This window comes from Hemicordylus capensis, chromosome 3, assembly GCF_027244095.1.
Source record: "Hemicordylus capensis ecotype Gifberg chromosome 3, rHemCap1.1.pri, whole genome shotgun sequence".
NCBI lineage: Eukaryota > Metazoa > Chordata > Lepidosauria > Squamata > Cordylidae > Hemicordylus > Hemicordylus capensis.
In genome coordinates this window covers 131,978,700-132,001,344 of record NC_069659.1, presented here as the reverse complement: position 1 = coordinate 132,001,344, position 22,645 = coordinate 131,978,700, and the positions used below count along the sequence as shown (strand labels likewise).

Sequence of the window (22,645 nt, the reverse complement as noted above, 5' to 3'; positions counted from 1 at the left end):
ACGATCTCAGTTAAGAGAAGTGTTTCAGTTGAAATGGGGAGGGGACATAGCTTAGTGGTAGGTACAGCTTAGTGCTCCATTTGTGAGCCTTGTCTGATGTCAGGTCATGAATTATTTTTCTATTGCAGTTACAGGTGACAAAATAAGTTTTGGCTTAATTTGTACATAAAATCTCTACTACAGTATTGTATGAGAGGCTCTCCAAATAGAGCTAGTCTATAATGCACAATAACAGCAGTGTTCCCTCTAGCAGGGATTCCCAGATGTTGTTGACTACAACTCCCATAATTCCAAGCCAAAGGCTACTGCAGCTGGGGATGCTGGGAGTTGTTGTGAACAAAATCTGGAAATCCCTGTTAGAGGGAATAGAGAATAACGGTAGCCGCAAAACACTATCTTTATCTTTTCAGAGAATTGTAACCTGGTAACTGTAGCTTTTGTTGAAAGAAACAAGCCATGAGAAGGGAATTCAACAGTGTAAGTGTTAATATATATTCAAATAAAAGCAGAATTAATATTTTTAAACTATATTGTTTGCATCTATTTAGTGTCAGGTGTGAGACGGCATCAAGAGTATAAGCCTAGATGAAAGTCTGAAGTGAATGAAAGACAAGGTAGTATGTGCATCTTAACTGTCTATCATGGGGCATCGAGTGCAATGTATTTATTTACTTAACATTATATCCTGCCCTTCAATGTTAACATTTCCATCTTAACATGTATGTTTTCTGAGGGTCAGTTTCTAAATTATTCCTTTATATGAGACTAATCTCAACTGCCCTCAGGCCTGTGTCCATGCAGACAAGAATAATTTGTGAACTATCACAAATACAACCAGCAATTTCTGCAGTTGTGGTGGCCAAAAAGGTGCTATTGCAGTCATTAGAATGTAGCCCCTCCTGCCTTATGGGTTTTCACGGCCATGTAAATGTGGCCTACACTTGTTTTTCCACCTTGCCAGTAAGAAGCTTTCTTTCCCTTGGTATATGTACCCCTGCTAACTGAGTTAAGAGGCACTTTTAAAAAGTGGCTATTCTCTTTATTGAGCAGGGGGAGAGCAACTGGCCCTGTCCATCCCCAGCACAGCATCCCTCCAGTGGCTGTTGCTGGTGTCTATCTTATGTTTCTTTTTTAGATTGTGAACCCTTTGGGGACAGGGAGCCTTGTTTGTTTGTTTGTTTGTATGTATGTGTGTATGTATGTATATCGCTTTGGTAACTTTTGTTGAAAAGTGGTATATAAATATTTGTCGTATTTGTATTCCAAAGATTGATTAGATGATGGTTAAACCATGTACTTACCACGTGGTGAGTTAATAGGTAGCCCTATTAGCCCTAGTCAGTCATAGGAAGAGAAAACACACATGTGTAGACCATGTGCACAGATCAGTATCGCAAGAGAAGTGTTCCTTGCTGGCTTTGCCTCTGGCACACTGTGGTGAACTATGTGAGTGGAGCAGTGGGAGGCTAATTGACAAGGCTAATTTATGCATGTTAACCTTTCTGTTGACAATGATTTGAGGAAGAATGTGTATCTGCTGCATTGCTTTTTCTTATGTCTGAAGACTATATTTACGTCCAAGACTAATCATATAATTTGACATACAAAATCTGGGTTGAAGTAAAGCTATTTCTGCATATAAAAACGTGTTGACCAGAAGGGTTCAACCTAGCTTCTTCCTGACATGCTATTTTAAAATGTGCACAGATTTTCTTTCCCTGGGAGTGGGGAGATCATTCAAACAATCTTTTTTGCATATGTTTGTTAACACAGCACAGTGTCTTTTGAATGTTCTAGTTTCAGAAAACCCTTTCCATGTTAGAAATCCTGCATGTCTGCAGTGGGACCTTTGTGTGTTACAGAGGATTTGGAGAAGTGTTCTAGGCTGTGCAGTTGGCACAGGGTCCTGGCCAAGATGGTAGAGCAGGGCTGCACAACTGGTTCTCCTGCAGATGTTGACCTACACTTCCCAGAATCTTTGACTACTGGACACTGTGACTGGGGATGATGGAGTTGTGCAGCTCTGCTTTAGGGCCTTGCTGTTGATCCATGTGAAATGAGCATGTCTTAAAGCACAATGAACACTCTCATGAGGCTGCATGTCTCAGTAGATCATTGGTAGGTCACTGTCTTTTAGGCAAACATGTCCACCATTAATGTGCTTCTTGTTGAGGACCTCCTAATAAGTTTCTGATGAATCTCAGAGTCCCCTGGCATGTATTGAAAGCTGCTGATATAACTATGGGCTTCTTCCCTAAGTAGATCTTTCATCATATGATGCAATGCTGTTTCTCGACAGTATTGATAAAGTGCTGGTTTTTCTGATGTTGTCCAAGAACAAACTGTTTTGCACTGTTGGATGCTGAAGCCTGTATGTGTGAATTTGTAGTCGCAGTGCTCTGAATGGTGCCAGAGATGCTGACTTCTGTTTGCAGTATTGCCTAATCTCTCTAATCAATGTTGACTGTAAAAGGATGGCAGAGGTCCTAGTTTAGAAATGAGCCTTCTATGAATCACTAGCACTGATAGCCTGGAACTGTTCATAATAGAGAACAAGGAAGGGATATAATCTATTGTGGACAGGGAAGGAATCTGTTAAATAGCTTCCTGCGCATTTGGAAAGTTTCTTGTCTGAGAAGTGAGGTTGATGTATGTTACAAATGCTGCTTCACTGCAAGATGTAAATTACTTTGGTGGTGATCTCTGTGGATGGATTACTGAAAGCAAGACTGTGCAGCGATACGATGGCCATCATGTTATTTTTCGGCACTACTAGGGAGTTCCAGTATCTCCTTCTCTTCTGATTCCCTTTTGTGTCATGTCCATTAGAGGGGTTGTATTGCTATTTCAATCATTGCTAGAGTATTTAGCGGTTTTCAGGCATTTTCTAAGTAAAGTGATTCTATTGCTGGAAGTAGGCAGGCTCTGATTCTTTTGAGCTCCAGACTTTTCCACCACTCCCATGACAACAGGCCTTTGACTTTCTTATTTTGAATGGCAGGCATGGGGAAAGGATTATCTGTCCAAGATTATCCAAATTCTGATGTGGGAGAATAGAAGGTGTAGTGGTGTTTGCTTGGCACACACGGGGCAGTCCTGCCAACATGTTACTGAATTCTGCTGGCAGTGTTGTGCCTCAGTGTTGTGTATCATGCATAGAACAACTGAGGTTTGTAGAATTATTCTCTGTTGAGTCAAGCCATCAGCCTTAAATTCCTAGGAGTACTCAGTGATGATGATATATATATTTACATGGGAAGCTGTCATATACTGACTCAGACCATTGGTCTATCTAGCTCAGTATTGTCTTCACAGACTGGCATCGGCTTCTCCAAGGGTGCAGGCAGCAATCTCTCTCAGCCCTATCTTGGAGATGCTGCCAGGGAGGGAACTTGAAACCTGTTCTTCCCAGAGCTGCTCCATCCCCTGAAGGGAATCTTATGGTGCTCACATGTGGTCTCCCATTCAAATACAACCAGGCTGAACCCTGTTTAGCTAATGGGACAAGTCAGGCTTGCTAACACAAGACCAGCTCAGCTCTCCTCTCCTCTCTATATTTATATACCACTTTTTAACAACAACACATGTCTCAAAGCTTTTTACATAGAAGGAATAAGATGATTCCCTGTCCCACAAGAGCCCACAATCTAAAAATATGCAGGAATAACACAGAGTGTTTATCCCTTTTTAAAAATAAACTGTGGTGAAGTGCTCGTATTTATTGCTCTGAACTTAAGGACAATAAGTGATAGGATTCTAATGTTTTTGAATAAACTGAAACTAAACCACACCTATGTCCAGACCATTTAAGTGGAAAATACTGCCTCAGGTATGGCATAAAAGAAACGTTTTCTTGGTTCATTTAAAACATCATTTCAGAGAGAAATTTTCCAAAACCTATTTTGTCATGCATACTCATCCAGGCTCATTTTGTTTCCAAATGTAATACACAAATGTAAAATGTTTGAGGCAAAACAGTTTAAAGGCGTAGATAATACAGAGGAAAGAGAGACTAATGGTTATGAGCTGTTTTTTGGAGTTGGTCTGAACTTACATAACTTCAATAGAGTTTGCTTTTAAATTCTATTATACTTGTGACTATGGTGGATATTTGGCAAACATGTCAAAATGGTCTTGCTCCATCTAGTCCTGAATTCTTTTTCTGACAGTGGCCAACTGGATGCTTCTAGAAAGGTTACAAGTGGGACATGAAGATGATGGTCTTTGCCTGTTGACTTTCCCCCTGAATCTGGCTTTTGAAAGCAAAGGTCCATTTAACCATCTATATTATATTGTGCTTGTGGCAGCCAAGCCTCTGATACTGATTGGCTAAATAGGTGTGTTGGCATGCTGTGTTAATGAACATACCGATTGCTTGGTGGACAAGGTTATCAGAATACGTGCAGCCCAGCTTCTTTGATGGAAGCAAAAGTCTTATTAGAGTGGGATTAAAATCGTACGTGGGGCCTAGAGACAGGAGGAACATTGTGCACCAGCTTGAGGACTGGGAAGAGGTTCCAGAAGATAGGGAATATAAGCAGGAAAGAGCATAAAGGAAAGGTAATCAAAGGGATTCCACATATTGATATGCACCTAGCTGTTAATAGATAAGGGGTATGCACAAAACCGGTTTTGGTGGTTCGGTTTGAATTTGAACCGACCTTGAACTGGAGTGAATAGGTTTGGTTTTGATTTTGCTCGAGCCCCCCAGTTCGGTTCAAATCCAAGCCCAACTTGAAACGGTTCTAAAAGGTTCTACATTGGGTATAATGGGTTCTCAAACCGGCCCATTATTCCCTATGCATAGCACCTAGGGGCACAAAACCAGGGTGGGTGGTAGGCACCCATGGGTGCCAACTGCCACCAAACCCCCAAAGCAATGGGACACTCCTACAATTTTTAATTTTATTTTTGTTGAAGATTTTTCCATTTTTTGCATTTTCCCCATAAGGAATAATGGGGATTTCAGGCTGCCCCATCTGCCCCCTTGGGTGGTGCCTGGGCACCTCAAACTTGTTTGGGGGGCAGGGCATGTTGGGCCACAACTCCCCCTGGAAGCACCATGCCAGTGGGGTTCATGGGGTTTTTCTTAGAGATTTCCTTTTTCCTTTGGCCTTCTCTTCAATGAATGGATGATTTCCATTGAGAAACAGCACCCACTAGTTTACACTCAGGTCACTAGGTCAGGTCACACATATGGCAGAAGCAATTACTAAAATCATAAAACCTCGCATATTTGTGCTGAGCTAGATTCCACAGTTACTTCAGAGTCTATTGTGGTGTCCAGCAACAACTCTTATGGGATTAGAATGGATCATTTTCAGTTTGTGACTCCTGAGGAAGTGGACAAACTGCTTTGAACTGTGCATCCTACGACCTGTTCTTGACCCTTGCCCAACTTGGCTTATCACATCTGATAATCTTATTATCAGAGAGGATTTGGTAAATATTATAAATGCTTCTCTGAGGGAGGGCAGGATGCCTCCTTGTCTTAAGAAAGCTATTATTAGACCACTTTTGAAGAAAGCTACACTGGATTCCTCAGAGTTAGTTAATTACAGACCTGTTTCTAATCTTCCATGGTTGGGCAAGGTGGTTGAGTGGGTAGTGGCCTCTCAAGTCCAGGCAGTTTTGGATGGTGCAGATTATCTAGACCCACTTCAAACTGGCTTCCATGTGGGCTATGGGGTTGAGACTGCCTTGTTCGGCCTGATGGATGATCTCCAACTAGCTATCGACAGGGAGTGTGACTCTGCTGATGCTTTTGGATCTCTCTGCAGCTTTCGATACCATCGACCATGGTATCCTTCTGGACCACCTGGTGGCGCAGTGCCCCTGGTGGCGCAGTGGTAAAACTGCTGCCCTGTAACCAGAAGGTTACAAGTTCAATTCTGACCAGGGGCTCAAGGTTGACTCAGCCTTCCATCCTTCCGAGGTCGGTAAAATGAGTACCCAGAATGTTGGGGGCAATATGCTAAATCATTGTAAACCGCTTAGAGAGCTCTGGCTATAAAGCGGTATATAAATGTAAGTGCTATTGCTATTGCTATTACAGTGGTTCCATTCCTATCTCTCTGGCAGATTGCAGATGGTGTTGCTTGGAGACAGTTGTTCTGCTAAGCGAGAGCTGAAGTATGGAGTTCCACAAGGCTCCATACTATTTCCAATGCTTTTTAACATCTACATGAAACCGTTGGGAGAGATCATCAGGAGGTTTGGTGCTGGGTGTTATCAATATGCTGATGACAACCAGATCTACTTCTCCATGTCGACCTCATAAGGAAATCCTCTCCAGATTTCTTCATCAGGAAATGTACTTCTCCATGTCAACCTCATCAGGAAGGAGAGCTGGTCTTGTGGTGGCAAGCATGACTTGTCCCCTTAGCTAAACAGAGTCTGCCCTAGTTGCATATGAATGGGAGACTACATGTGTGAGCACTGTAAGATATTCCCCTCGGGGTATGGGGCTGCTCTGGGAAGAGCATCTAGGTTCTAAGTTTACTCCCTGCCTGCAATCTTGGAGAAGCCGCTGCCAGTCTGGGTAGACAATACTTAGCTGGATGGACCAAGGGTCTGACTTAGTATATGGCAGCTTCCTATGTTCCTTCCTATGTTCCTAAATGGCATATCTTCCCTAAATGCCTTCTTGGAGGCAGTAATGGGCTGGATGAGAGATAGCAAACTGAAGTTGAATCCAAATAAGATGGAGGTACTGACTGTGGGAGGCCAGGACCCGAGATATGGTTTAGATCTGCCTGTTCTGGATGGGGTTACACTCCCCCTGAAAGATTTTGTACGTAGTTTGGGAGTGCTCCTGGACCCAAAGCTCTCACTGGTTTCTCAGGTTGAGGCGGTGGCCAGGAGTGCTTTTTATCAGCTTCGGCTAATACGTCAGCTACATCCATTTCTAGAGGCGAATGACCTAAAATCAGTGGTACACATGCTGGTAACCTCCGGGCTTGACTATTGTAATGCGCTCTACGTGGGGCTGCCTTTGTATGTAGTCCAAAAGCTACAATAGGTATGGAATGCGGCAGCCAGATTGGTCTCTGAGACAACATGAAGGGACCACATAACACCAGTTTTGAAAGAACTGCACTGGCTGCTGATATGCTTTCGGGTGAAATACAAAGTGCTGGTTCTTAGCTATAAAGCCCTTAATGGCTTAGGTCCAGGCTATTTAAGAGAGCACTTTCTTTGTCAAAAATCCTGCCACCTATTAGTTTTCTGGAGAGGTCTGGTTATGGATGATGCCACCAGCTTCTTTGGTGGCGACCATGACCGGCCTTTCTCTGTGGCTGCTCCAGGGCTTTGCTAAATATGAGACCCACCACTTTAAATGGTGCCTCTTTCCCCAGTTAGCAGGGATATCAATATTCTTGTATTATTGGCGGCAAGGACGGGGGAGAAAAATCTTGTTGCATGGGAGAGCCATTCCAGGATATATGGAACTTTACTAGACGCTTTTGATTTATCATATCTTAGATTTATAAGAAACACTCCCGGAAATGGCATGTCGATTGTACACCATCTATCTTGGAAGCACGTTTCCAGTGAAGCTGAAAGAAGCTAGCAATGTAATTGGAAAAGAGAGAATCTTTTGTCTTGAACACCAAAAAGGCTTAAAACTAGCCCTGAAGTAGGCACAGGAAGAAAATACTGTATGCCAAAACTTGCCTGGGAGGTAGTTGGACCTTTTAGATGGCAAAAGTGTGAAAAGATTACTGAAGAAGGATGAAGAGATTACTGAGAGGCGTAATGAATTATGTGCTCTGTGGAAGAAACTGGACAGTGCCCATGCTTGAACCTCTCTCTTTTGGTGAAGTTGTCCGAAGTAAATGAAATAGAGGTTATAAGGAAGTTCTAGGGCTAATTGATGAATTAAAAGTGATGGCATATACTTGAGAGTTCTCAGAGAAATTCCACATTAGAGATTATTGGGAAAGAGAGTAAAGTATTTTAGGAAAGGAGAGGTTGTGCCGTTGAGTCAGTGTTGACTCCTGGTGACCACAGTGCCATGTGGTTTTCTTCGGTAGAATACAAGAGGAGTTTACTGTTGCCATCTCCCATGCAGTATGAGATGATGCCTTTCAGCATCTTCCTATATTGCTGCTGCCCGATATAGGTGTTTTCCATAGTCTGGGAACATACCAGCAGGGATTTTCTCCTCGGAGAGGAGAGCTGGTCTTGTGGTAGCAAGTATGACTTGTCCCCTTAGCTAAGCAGGGTCCATGAAATTGATTGGCAGGAAACTGAGAAGAGGAAAAGAGCGCTTTGTCACAGCACTTAATTAAATGGATGAAATTCGTTTAATCCCACAAATGAATAGAATGGCTGTCACTAGTGGTGGCGATGATGGATGGCTGCTGGTTTAGATGGCTTTAAAAGGAGATTAGACACATTTAGGGCTTTCAGTGGTTATAAGTTGTGATGACCATGTAGAGCTTCCATGTTCAGAAGTAACATGTCTCTCAATACCAGTTGAAGGGGCCAAATAGCAAGGAGGGCTGGATGAAAACTGCTGGAAATTGAATATTGCACTCATGATGTGGCCTAATCCAGCAGGGCTGCTTTTACATTCTGAACCTTGGGCAGACCCCTAGTGAGACAGCTGGGAAGAGCAGAAGGTTTCAAGTTCCCTCCCTGGCAGCATCTGCAAGATAGGGCTGAGAGATTCCTGCCTGCACCCTTGGAAAAGCCGCTGCCAGTCTGTGAAGACAATACTGAGCTAGATAGACCAGGGTTCTGACTCAGTATATGGCAGCTTCCTATGTTACTATGTTACCTGGTCAGGTGGTCATGAAGTAGGGCGAAGCAAGTCAACTGGTGGTGTGTGTGTGTGTAAGTAAGAAAGAAGATTCAGCAGGGCTCCTCTCAGTTCTGATAGGTTTTTAAATGTCGGTGTCAAAGCAGACATCTTATTTGGACATTGTGTAATGTGAGCCATTCACATGCTTAGCACGCCCACCAGCTTGTGCAATGTGGAATCTTGAAGTATGTGTTAAACATTCCCTCCGCCCCCTGGGAAAGTGACCTAAGATGAATGCTCGAAAGTGTGATGAATCGTTGACTCATCTAGAGAAATTGAGCTAAAAAGCAAAACTTCTTACTCATTCCGTTCTCATAGTGAGACATGGATCAAATACAATGGATGGCTTATCTCAAAAAATATCTGGAGATGATTTAGGTTGCCTTTTAAGAGTACTTCCACCCAAAGGCTTTTACGAGGGACCACTGTGCCTGACCCCTGCCGGCAGTCCCCATGTGATGGTTGTTGCTAGTCTGCATGGATTAGCAGGAGTGGCATAGCAACGGTGGCTGCAAAACAACTAAGCAACACAAACCCCCTCACTGGCTCATCTGTTACCTCTTGAGTGAGGTGTTTTCTCCCTATACTTGATGTTTGGTGGTATCGCTGCTTGGAAAGCACACTTTTTCGCAGGGGGCTACTGGACTAGATCTCTCTCTCTCTCTCTCTCTCTCTCTCTCTTAAATTAAAGTCTTGCTTTACCTAGTGTTTTGAATCACACACATTTACATTAGGTATTTACATTGAGTATTAGAACAGCACTTCCCATGTTGCCGGCCTGTTTCTTTTATTGCTTTTTGTTCCTGTAGTAAGAAAAGAGGGATCTGTGAATTCCTTCACTTTGATTGTTGAAGAAGCAGTTGGGCTGAGGTTCAGCAGTGATTGGCTCATCAGTTGCATCAAGCCTGCTATGCATGTTCTCCTAGAACAAGAACTTCCTCTGGGCCATGAACTTGGGGAAAGTTGTCATGCTGTGACAGAACAGGGCTTTGAAATCTGAGAAATGCCAATAGGGAAGGAAATACCCACCCATGCAACTGGCTCTACCCATATGGTTAAACTATGCGCATGTGCGTGCACACACACAGAGGCACACACAACCCAGATTAGTATGAACAGGAGCACATACATGTGTCTGTGGTCTATTATCCAGTTTGAAATTGGTCATGTGTGCAAAGAAATGGGCAGGAAGGGTGTGTATGTGTATGGTGATAGGAAATTGAGTTTTTAATACATGTGGTAGAAGAAGGCCGCCCCCCATCTTGCTGACTTTTCTGTCTGATACCCGGTTCACTCTTGAAACACTGGATAATCTCCTCTTTGACTGAGAATGGAGGAGATGGAGTAGGCTGGTGCACTGCTCTGCAAAGAATCAAGCCATTGAATTTGTGTGGGGACTTCAAAATCATGACACTAGCATTGGTCTCGACAGGTGAACATTCTAGAATTGCGTATCTGAGCTTCCTCTGAAGGCAACTTGACCCACTGCTTTTGCTGATCCTTGAGTTGAAGTCAGGGGCCCCTGGAACAATAAATTAAAATATACTTGTGTGATCTGCAGTGGACTGAAAAGTGAATTCAGCAGTATAGGCATACTGTATGCTTGACAGTTCTCCTGTGTTCAGTTTTCCTTTCTGTTGTGTGGCAGAAAATTATTATTTTTCTAACCCAGCCAAATTATTTCTAGCTTGTGGGAAAATGAGCAGTTCTCACTAGGCCTCAAGCACCTTATTCTGATGTACTGAGGAAGACCTTGGTTTTTGTCTGGCTATAGGTTATAGATAGAACATTATAAATAGAACAAGAGCTCATTTTCAGAACTTACTTATTTTTACATTTATAAATGCCTTTCCTCCAAAGTCACCCCAATATGGTTTACAACTATAATAAACATCATAAAAGCGTAGATAGTGTTCATTGCTAGGCCTCGGGTGTTACAATGGCTACTGTTCTGGTTCTTCTAAGTAAAGTAAAGTTGTGCTGTTGAGTCGGTGTCGACTCCTGGAGCCCACAGAGCCCTGTGGTTGTCTTTGGTAGAATACAGGAGGGATTTACCATTGCCATCTCCCGCACAGTATGAGATGATGCCTTTCAGCATCTTTCTATATTGCCACTGCCCGATATAGGTGTTTCCCAGAGTCTGGGAAACATAGCTCTTGCTCCCTAGACAAGTTACTTCCCTGCTGCGCCATTAGGTGGCTAACTACTGTTCCTTTAACATTCTCTGGTGGCCCTAAGGGGAGAAATAATGCATCCCTCCCCACAAAGTGTGCTACCTAGTATATGGGGCCAGGACAAGTAGTACCAGATGTGTTTGTCCATGGGAAGCAGAGCCTATTCTCACTGACAGCTGGAAGGCCTCTCGCTCCTGGCTCTTCCTGGTGGCGGAGGTGGCTTAGGAAGGCTCTGGGAGGACAATGATGGAAAATGGCCACGCTTCTGGCCTTATATTTAAATTATACTGACTTTATGCAGTTAGTATAATTTTTGATTGCAGAGTTATTCTGTTGACTGGCAAGAAGATTTCAAATGAAGAAATGATTAGAAGTGTTGAAAAACTACTTGAGCAGTCAGACCTTTATTTCTTCCAGTTGCAGTTAGATTAACACTTGCCTTTTTTATATAGGGGATTTATTGAGGTCAGTCCCTCTGCCTCCACAGAAGCCCTGCCTCTTAGCTCCCCCTCCCTTCCTTTCAGGTGGATTTCTCAAGCCTTCTGTAGTCTGGACAGAGAGAAAAAGAGAAATGTAGGTTTTCTGAAAAATTTTGAATTGGAAAAAGTTATGGAGTGTTTTCAGAAAAAAATCTGGAAAACCTTCCCAAGCAAATGTTCTTGTTGCCCTAAATAGATTGTGACCTGACTTTGCATGTTGTTTGACCTATATAATTAATTTAAAAAACACAAACACATTTTTTTTACAATATGCTTTATTTCAAAGTGTTCCAAGTAGTCGGGCAGTTGAAAAGAAATATTTGGAGGAGGGAATCAATAAAAACTCTCAATGTGGTTAAAATGTTATGCTGAAACTAAGTCAAAGATTTATTTATTTATTAGAAACATTTAATACACTGCCCACTCCGAAGACTCTGCGGGGTGGGGTGTACAAAAACATGCAAAGCAAGACAACATTAAAATTATATTCTAAATTAAAAACTAAAGTAACTAACAATAAAGAAAAAAAACCAAATAGGTAAACTACAGGGCAAAAGCCTGGCGAAAAAGGAAAGTCTTCAATAGAGATTTAAAAATCAGTAAGGAAGGGGCTAAGCGAATCTAAAGGGTAAGGGAGTTCCAGAGAAGTGGGGCAGCAACCAAAAAGGCCCTTTCACGGGTCCTAGCGCCCCAAACCTCTCAGAAATCAGGGACTGACAAAAGGGCTATCTGAGATGATCTGACTGGACAGGATGTAACTGGATGAGAGAGACGGGTCTCTAGGCAGACAGGCGCCAAACCCTCCAAGGCTTTAAAGGTCAAAACCAGGACCTTAAATTGAACTTGGAAGTGAATAGGCAACCAGTGCAATGACTGCAGGAGAGGTGTTACCCTGTCATATTTTCTGGCACCCATGAGTAGGCGAGCTGCTGCATGCTGGACCGGTTGTAGCTTTTTGATCGTCCTCAAAGGTAACTCTAGATAGAGAGCATTACAATAATCTAAGCGGGAGATACCAAGGGCATGCATGGGTCACTGTCATTAATGCCTGCCGATCAATATAAGGGCATAATTTTTTTAGATTGTGAGCCCTTTGGGGACAGGGATCCATCTTATTTATTTATTATTTCTCTGTGTAAACCGCCCTGAGCCATTTTTGGAGGGGTGGTATAGAAATCGAATGAATGAATGAATGAATGAATAAATGGCCAATCAGATGAAGCTGGGCAAAAGCACCTCTGGCCGCAGCCTCCACCTACTGTTCCAGCAGGAGGCGCGAGTCCAAAAGGACCCCCCAAATCATGAACAAGCTCCTTTGGGGGCAGCACCACCCCATCTAAAACAAGGTTCACATCCATCTGTTGGCCGGTATGAGGGCTGAGTAAAAGTAGTTCAGTCTTCGTAGGATTCAGTCTGAGCTTATTTTGATTCATCCAGACCTTAACAGCTTCCAGGCATCGAGTAAGCACAGAAACAGCATCCCCAGAATGGTCTATGTGGAATATTTATGTGGGAAAATATTTTATTGGAATACTCAAATCAATAGAACAATACATTTACTCTCTCACATACTTCCTAGGGATTATTACCTGAAAAAATTAAGTGCAACTGTGAAATTGCCAGGCTTGCCTAGTAGTGCATTGGCATTCATTGATTGTTAGTAATGAATGTTATGAAATAATGAGTTTTTAGAAATGGAAAATTTTTCCACAGGAAAACACAATACCGGAGAACTTTCCAGGAAAAAATTCCATCCTATGTCTCTGGGGACGTGGGAGGTGGCAATCCACTCTTAACTTTTCAGTTTTCTCGAAAGCAGTTCTACTGAATGTCATAATTCTCTGACTGAGCCTTGGCTGTTTGCGAGCATTATATTGTGTAATGACAGTTTGGCTGATTTACTGCAGGTGGTTTCCCATCCTCAGGTGTAGGTCTGGTCTGGTGGCAAACTGTACCAGGAAGTGCAAATAACAAAGAAAATTTGGGGAATTATAAATCTTGTGGAAAACAGACTTGTGTGATAATATGCATTTGTTGCCAGACTGATCAAACAAGTGGATGGGGGAGGCAAGTTATGGTACAAGGAAAGGGCTACTTACCCTATAAGTTGTAGCTCAATGTCATTCTGTGTACGTTATGAGGCTACACCTTTAAGGTTGACAAGGGAAATTTGCCTGTCTTGTAGTGGAGATACTTGTGTAAATGCAGCTTCTGGGGTGCTGGCATTTGTATCAATACTGGATGTTTTCAATATAGACTGCTTCAATCTACAAGGAGTAGGAAAAATGAATTAATAGGATTAGGTATTAAACAAACATAATGTATTGTAGCATGTTTTCTCTAATTTTGCTCTCCTGTTTTTATATGCAGAATTATACTGTTTATGGATGACTGCCACTAACACTGAGAGCAGAATATGTAATTTGTCTTCATTGCTGCAAGATTGCATTTCTTTGACACAACTACAAAAATGCATTTGCTGATCTTAACACACTCATTTCTTTAATTCATGGTGATCAGTGGTCCCTCTAATTGTTTTCATCTCTGTGCGGAATGAGGTTTTTTTCTGGGCGGCAATATCAAGGCACTGTGTGCACCTGCATTCAGAATGGGGCTTTCCTGATTCAGCCTGAGCAGGATCTAAATTGAACTGAGTGGACATCCAAAAACTTGTGAGCACGTGCACATGTGCATGCCTTAGAGGGGAAAGTGATGGTGATTTGTTACCAGCAGTTATGGCCACTTTAGATTACCTTCAGTTGATTTTCTTTAATGGAAAACTTTTAATCTGTTGCCTCTGCTTCTTTAAAAAAAAATATGGATTGTGGATTGTATGGATATATTTTCAGGGACATAACTTGATTTGCATACTTTTGGCAAGTGTGTTTTCTCCCTTCTCAGAGAGGAGCTTGAAATACTTGAACCTATGCAGCAGTATAAAAGCATTGGTTGTATATGTTTTTCTTCCAAATTTCATATAAAGGCATGGTAGTGGTGTGCACGGAGCTGCGGTTCGACGTCGGGGGTGTGTGGCTCTTTAAGGGCAGTGGAGGGTGCACTTAGCTCTTTCCCCTGCCACCGCTCCTTTTTTTGAAAGTATATGGGGAGGCAGTGTACCTCGCTGCCGCCCCTTTGCTCGTTCTCGGCTGGAAGTGGCCGGAAGTAACGTCTGCGCCCGGCCCACACACGTCTTGCCTGGCCCTCACATGCCTCACACACATCACGCATGCACGCTGGGTGCACGCGCAGACATTACTTCCGGCTGCTTCCGGCTGAGAACGAGCGAAGGGGTGGCAGGGAGGTACGCTGCTACCCCATATACTTTCCAAAAAACTGAGCGCCAGCGGGGGAAGAGTGGCGGGGGGGGTAAGTTCACCCTCCCCTGCCCTTAAAGAGCCCCATCGAACCTTGGAACACCACCGCATTCGAACTGGTTCGGAGGCCTCTACAATGGCCACCGGACTGGTTCATGCACGCCACTAAGGCGTGGTAGTTAGATATTCTAAGGGCTGTAGCCCTGATAACTTATACTATTTAGATTATCACAATTAGTCTTATGTATCTGTAAGTGGCCCTTTTTGTGGGTACACATTTCTCCCCAAAGATGCATACAGAAGATGAGGATTGCATTGTTGATGCTGCTGTTTATCTGTGCTATGCCCATTCATTGTTGCTGTGAGTTCCCCCTATTTGGTAGCTTGTTAGTGGTATGGCTTGCTTGTGTAGACAAGCAATATATTGGGACATAGCCAGAGTAGAACAGCTAATTGAATCTATTCATTAATTTCAGTTTTGTCTTGCAGCAAAACTAAATGCTGCTGTAAGCATTGGGTTGTGTAATGCAAGGATAGCAATTTTAGTTTTATTATCTTCCAGAACTTAGTTCCTTTTCCTCCTCCTTCAGGATGTTAAGGAAAGAAGGACTATCTTCTACCTTGGTTTGATGTTTTTAGAGCAGCATTTTAGTTTTCCCTTATATTAGTGGTTGCCACTCATTCCAGTGGAAAAAAATAAATGGGTTGGATGACTGGCACTGGAAACTCAAGGTGACTAAACCAGCAAAGTGTCTCTTTTTATGCGTGTGTTTATCTGACCATTCCATATAAAGCTAAATTGCCATATAAACCCAGAACTGAATGCTGTTTAAGCTGCTATTGAAAGTAATCAAGACAAAACACAAAACCATTATTTGTTTAGCTAAATTATGGTTTTGCATTGTGTCTAAACTTGAGCCTGCCCACAAATCGTGGTTAGAGACTGCAAAATTGGATCGGAAGCCATGGTTTGAGAGTGGTTTTTTTTCTGCAAACTGCAGTGTGCAGGAGCGTAGCAAAGGAGTGGGCCCTGTGATAAAAGGTGAAGGTAGGCTGTCCCCCATATATTATTTGGACAGGCAGTAGGGGGATAGTGAATACCACTCTGCTGGTGGGTCCTCTCTCCCTCAGGGAAGTAGGGGATCAGTGTTCCCTCTAACTGGGATTCCCAGATGTTGTTGACTACAACTCATAGAATCCTCAAGCAAAAGCCATTGCAGCTGGGGATTCTGGGAGTTGTAGTCAACAACGTCTGGAAATCCCTGTTAGAGGGAACAATAGGGAATGCCCCTGCCCCCGGTTCAATTGTAGCTACTCCCCTGGCAGTCTACACTAATTGTGACTTTCTGCTACATGCAGAGTATTGACAGACCAAGGGTACTGTATCATGGGAATCAACCTATGAAGTTGATCCCTGAACATAAACACAAGTAGACAAGCAACCTAATGCATGTTGTACATATGGAAGGTAAAATCATGGTGTGTGTTCTTAATTGTGGTTAGCATAAATCATGGTTTCATGTTGTGTCTGAGGTCCCCTACCACCACTGCCCCTCTCAGGCTCTGATCATTTGCCATTTGCCATTCCAAAAGATAAGCCAGTGCCACACCAAAACTGAGCTTCAAAGCTCCAGGTGAACTGGAGCAATCCACAAGATATACTGGAAGAAACACTGATATTTGCACTAACTTTCTGAGTCTGAACCTATATCAGGCAAATGGATCAGAATCCTCTGTTGCCGTCCATCAAACTGGTTTGCAGATTGCTGGCTTGTAGGATGGACTACTGAGTGGAAATGAGAAGCTAAGAATAAACTAAAAACTTTCCAGTGGTTACTTTCCCCCAAAGTAACCATTTTGGAATAGGTTGAGACTCTGTGGGAGTTTGTGTTAGGAAAAGATGGAGAAAGCAGCTGATAGGGCACTGACACACTCTGTCATTCTACCAGCTAGGATTGCCACTTCTTTCATGGAAAATACATCTGTAAATTTCAATCTACCTTAATGCAAAGTACATTCAAATTACAGTTTTACCTGCATGATGGCCACACTGAAAAACAAGACTCTTCCAACCAGCTGAGAAGGGAAGAGAGCCCCCCCCCATTCCCTACAATATCGCCTTCCCCACAAGCTTATCTATATTGTTGACATTAATGTTAGGTGTAGATTTCTCTCCTTTTACCTGTTTAGGTTTATCCAGACAATAACCATTAATTAATTTGCTTTATTTGTAATGTTCCCTTCAGAGCAGCTCGCCTCTGATTCCCTAGCAGTCTTCCATCCAGACAGTATTCAGGGCCAGGTCTAGTTAGCTTTTAGCAACAGAGCTACACTTTTTGTGTGTTTTGGACTATTCTTTGGGATCAGAGAACCCCCTCTCCTGATTTTCCCCCTTTGAGCTAAATTCTTTCTAACCACTTTCTTTCGAAGTTGTTCCCTTTATAGCACAGCTACATCCTTCATCTGTTACGTATGGAGTGGAAAGGTTCGGGGTACGGAGCTACAGTACAGTATGCTATTGGCATCTACATGTAAGAGATGAAAAGCGATCCTTTCTGAGAAGTGGGGATAAGTAACCTGCTTGCCACTTACCAAAAGCAGAGTCTGTATTTAGCTCTCAGACAGATTTCAAAGCAACTACTCTTGTGTTTGAAATATGTCGGTGGCACCTTGCTGCTGCTGCATTGAAACTAATGTGTAGTAGATGATCCACTTTGGAGAGTGATGCAGCCTTTAAAAAAATTCGGACAATGGTGAAGTATTGCTGTGAAAAAGAGGCAAGGTTGCTGGTATTTACTCATCATACTACTTTAAAAAAAGAAAGAAAGAAAAAACATAAGAACAGCCCTGCTGGCAGCAGGTGTCAGGCCCAAGGGCCATCTAGTCCAGCATCCTGTTTCGCACAGTGGCCCACCAGATGCCGCTGGGGAGCCCACAAGCAAGATGTGAGGGCATGCCCTCTCTCCTGCTATTGCTCCCCTGCAACTGGTACTCAGAGGCAACCTGATAATAATGTGAACATTTGAATGGAATCTTGGAAGCGTGCTCAGTATGAAAAGACATAGTAATAATAATTTATAACTAGCTGACCCCACACAGAGCATCTGTGCGCTCCTTGGGGGTGGCTGTTCCCCCCTCCCTCTCCCTCCTGCCCCAGTCTCTCCTCTCCCCCCTCCAACCCCACACTCTCTTGCCCTCCCGCCTTCCATTCCTCCCCCTCCCCCTACTTGTACAGAGCCTCACTGGGCAGCGGGCAGCCAAAAAGGACTCCTCCGCCGCCACTTCTACTTCTGGGCAGCGAACAGGAAAGCCCCGCAGCTCGTTTCCCTCCTGCCCCAGCCTCCAACGGGTGCCGGGGCTGTGCCCCACCACCTGTTCCTCACTCACCCCCTCCGGTGCGTCCCAGGCCTGGGGCCCGCCCGGCCAATCAGGTGCCTCTGCTGACCAACCGGAGCTCAGCCAATCAGGTGCCTCCTTCGCCAGCACGCATAGCCTTGCTACATCCCCACACTGGCTGGCTAAGAGAATTAATTATAAAGATGGTTTGGATCTAAAGAACTGCGGGGAAGGTTCTGCATACACAGTGGGGAGTTTCCTGTTCCACTTCCTGCTGCAGCTGTTCTTTCCCTCCACTAAAGCCACTGTTGAGGATTGGTGTACTTTGAAACAGTATGTGATGGAGCACAGAGGGGCTCAGCTGGAGGGGTTGGCAGAACTGGTGAACCCTCCCCAAGGGCTCTTTAGATCCAAGCTGGTTTACGTATTGTTCTGTATGCTTCTGAAAACCCTGCAAACTAAAACTCTTGAATTATTTTTTAAAAATAATTTGTCTTCATTCAGCACATGCGATTTTGAGTGAAGGGCCTCAAGTAGAAAAGTGTGTGTGTGTGTGTGTGTGGTGGTGGGGCTCTGAAAAAGGCTAAACATGCCACTGGTAACATCCCTGGCTTCCAGCTTCCAATGCAGACCCAATACCATGGATTGTTGCGCTTTGTGCTGATCCATAGTGATTGCCAGATAATAGAAAGTGGGGTTTAATAAAAGAAACTGTAGAAGTATGAGCAGTTAAAGTGTGCTGTCGAATCGGTGTCGACTCCTGGTGACCACAGAGCCCTGTGGTTGCAACTATAAATGCTAGTGTCTGTGTGGCTAAGGTCAAATGAAATACTACTTTTAGTAATTTATCTGAGGCTAGTGTGCCACCTCTTATTTTTATTTTTAGCTTGGTAAATAGCAACTGACTCAGCACCCGCACCCTCCTGTGGATGAGGGAAGTGGGGTGAGTTGATCGTTCTAATGGCATTCGTGGGAGTGTTTTGTGTTGTGTTGTTTTGTTTTCTGGGCATTTAGCAGCCACCCAGGGATGTGTGTGATCTGGTCAGAAGGTTAAATCCCCTCATGTCGGCAGCCCAATCCATGGGATCCTAATCTGGCTGTTTGGTTTTAATTTTTAACTGGATTAAAAAAACAAGCAAGCTAGTTTGTGCTTAAAGTAACATCTATTTTGACATTTAGTTTATATGCATGGAAGAAACATTAGAGTTAGCTTGCCTAGTGTCTTTCAGAAAAGTGAGGTGGTAGACATTTAAAATACAGTGTCTAATGTGTGTGTTTTCACGGTGAGGTTGTCAAAGAAAGGCCATGAAGTATGTGGTGGCTTACACAAAGATCAGAACCAACTGAATATATGCTTCTAAGTTAGGTTGATGAGAGAGTAACTGCTTTTCTTTTTTGTTTCAGGATTACAATCATTTCCATTTTTGTCTTAACCACAATTGTCTGTGCTTCTTGCACTCTGTGTGTGTACTCCCCTACAATTTTTTTATTTTTTATTTTGGCAAAGTGCATCTTCCTTTAAGCCTATGAAGAATTTCCGGAAAACTGGATAGGTTTCTAAAAATTTGCATCTAAAGTACAGCTTGTGTGGTTGGTATACAAGTCTGATTTAGACACATTCCACCCGCCCCCCCCTGCAGCTTCTAAACTAAATTATGTACTCTATTTTTTTTGTGGACAATTGGAGCAGAAAACAAGCAGGTTACAAAACCTAGTAACAAAAATAAGCCCTGGCCCTACTACAAAATAACTAGCCTGGTAACAAAACGTGGTTAGAATCCTCCCCCCACCAATGTTTGGCCTTCATTTTCCAGTATGAATACTTATACATTGGTTTTGTGTTGTAACCCTCTTCTCTGGTGTAATGTCAGTGCTGCACAGTTGGACTTGGTGATGGCATTCCTGTGAGTCAACTGAATATCTACATTTCTCTACATATTTGCAAATAGTGAAATCTCACTGAAATCTATAGAATTTAGGTGCATGGAACTGTGCAGGGGATTTGCTCCCCATATGGTATCCAATAATGCATTTCTTGGAACTGTGTTGCTGCTTATACACTTTTCTTCCCTTGACCTGGCCTAGTTTTTGAATAATCTCCCAAATGATCTAAAGTCAATTGAAGTTTTGATAGTCAACCTTTATTAATTTTAATTAGTTTTCTGCCCTGAGCATATATGGGGCAACATATTTGTCTTTTTGAGCAAGTTGTGAGCATCCCTGGGTTGTTGAAAACAAGGATGTGCACAACATCTTGTTGAAGACATTGATACTGTTGTACTGCTAGATCAGTGATCTTCACTGTTTTTCAAGGGTCCTCTTTGGCAAAACCCCTTCATTGTGAATTGTTACAATGTGCTGTTACCCACTGTGTGGACCTTTGCACAGTACTGGTCTTTTCTCAGTGATGAGAGAGCACTTTAAAAGTGACAGAGCTCTCTCTTAAGAGCTCTAGGAGGAAAGCTCTGGGAAGTGTTTCAATTTCCAGCGACCTCTACACGCCATCCAAGGTGGTGCAGGGGCTCAAGAGGGCTCCATTTCCCTTAAAGGAGCCTCTTGGTGCTGGACAAAGTGCATCATTGCCTAGTGAGAGTGGTTGTCATCACCTACTGTCAGGGGAACTGTGCAGACTATTCAGTTTTGGTCAAAGCTTCACACAGGCCCAATCAACAATTAGTCCAGGGCCACACACAGGATTGGTGGGGGCTGCCCCTCTAGCCCCTAGGCCTTCCAGTGAAGAACAGTGTGCTAGATGGTTTTTGTGTATGGAATTTTAATCTAGAACCAAGATTCTGGCTGCCTTAATATGAACAAGGCACGGAGGGGAATTCTGACATATAGTTTATAGTCAATTTTTAAAAGTAAAATCACAAGGTACTGAGGTTCTGCAAAAACCACAAATATTAAGAAATCCCTATTTATTTGCAGTGTTCCCATGTGTGTGTCCCCTTGCTTGCTTTTTATTTTTTACCAGGAACTTACCAAGAATCCAATGCACACCTTCCTGGGTATGAGCTCCATTGAACATAGGGGACTTGTTTCTGAGTAAGCATGTAAGAGTGCAAATCTTGTCTATTTGAGTAAAAATAGAATGTGCAGGGCCCTGGGTATTTAAGAGAGCGTCTTCTTCGCTATGAGCCCCACCGGCCGTTGAGGTCACTTGCAGGGGCGTAGCAAGGTTGAAGTGGGCCCAGAGACAAGATTTTAAAATGGGCCCCATCTCACTGAAGCTCAGCTCATGAAGTAAAGAAATGTTAATTGAGGCTGAATAGCCTCAATTAAGATTTCTTTACTTCATGAGCTGAGCTTCAGTGAGGTGTGTGTGTGTATAACCTATATGCCACAATAGAACATCATCCTAAATTATTTTTTTAAAGGTTTTGTAAATTGTGGACGATGCAAGTCATTTAAGGGTACTACAGAAAGACATGCTGTTCTGGTAGCTCCAGGTCTTAACACTCACATCAATTTCGGAGGATGGATACAACTGAAGGAAGCCTGGGCGGGTGCGAGGCTGGGGAAGTCAGTCATGTGACTTGCCTGTGGGGGCCCCCCAAGGCAGTGGGCCCCCAGACAACTGTCTCCCCTTGCCCTATTATAGTTACGCTCCTGGTCACTTGAGGAGGTCTGTCTCCAGTTGCCACCAACTCATTTGGTGGCTACACAGAGACGGGCCTTCTCGGCTGCTGCCCTGAGATTGTGGAATGCGCTCCTTGCTGAGATACGATCCTCCCCATTTCTCGCAATTTTCAGAAAACACCTGAAAACACACCTCTTCAACCAGGCTTTTTCAGCTTTTCAAAACTTGTTTTTAAATAGTTCTGAATATTTAATTGTTTTATGATGTTTTTAATTTTTAATTATTTAAAATTTATTAAAATTATTTAATTATGTTTTATAATTTTTGTTTTAATGATTAATTGATTTTAATGGTGTTTTAATGTAAACCGCCCTGAGCCTTTTGGAAGGGCGGTATAAAAGTTTTAATAATAAATAAAATAAATAAATATATTTGTTTATAGATTGATGCAGTTGTATTGTTGTTAGTTTTTGAATGTTGTATTGGAGTAAACTTTGATAATGCTTTCCCTTGGAAAATACAAAGCAAAATATTGTACTTTGATCTTTCAGTGCATTATGCAGAGTTGCAAAGAAACTCTGTGTAAACCAACCAATGGAAGACTGCACATTCTATTTTTACCAAGATGGGTATATTGTGCAGAATTCCACATAAGAACAATTGGTAAGTCTCTCACTGCATCCTGAGGTTTGCAAGAACAGCCCATTTGTTGAATGTAGAATAGCCTAGTTTTGCAGAAAGCAGTGTAGTAAAGCTTTGAATGAACAGAAGTGAGGGCCTTGAACAACACCACATTGTTCAACAGTATATAGGATTGCAGTTGTTTTAAGACAGACAATAGCATGGCATTGACCAAGAATTAATTGCCTCCTCAGATTGTCTTTCACTTTTGTTTAGGCTTACAGTGGCACAATTCAAAAGTCATGGCCAAACTAATTTTGCAGTTGCAAAAA

The 22,645-nt window shown here is 42.9% G+C and overlaps 1 protein-coding gene across 15 annotated transcripts in view; it reads left to right on the top strand.

Moving 5' to 3' along the window:
- The window catches only part of INPP4A (inositol polyphosphate-4-phosphatase type I A), a 165,898-nt gene that overhangs the window by 2,437 nt on the left and 140,816 nt on the right, over positions 1–22,645 (top strand). The window contains exon 2 of one of the 15 annotated variants that reach the window (XM_053306021.1): positions 549–614. The exons of 13 other annotated variants lie outside the window; for them this stretch is intronic. The gene's annotated coding sequence lies outside the window, so the exon portion shown is untranslated. Of the gene's footprint in view, positions 1–410; positions 478–548; positions 615–22,645 lie in introns of all 15 variants that reach the window. One more of the 15 variants, XM_053306022.1, reaches the window with a different exon arrangement.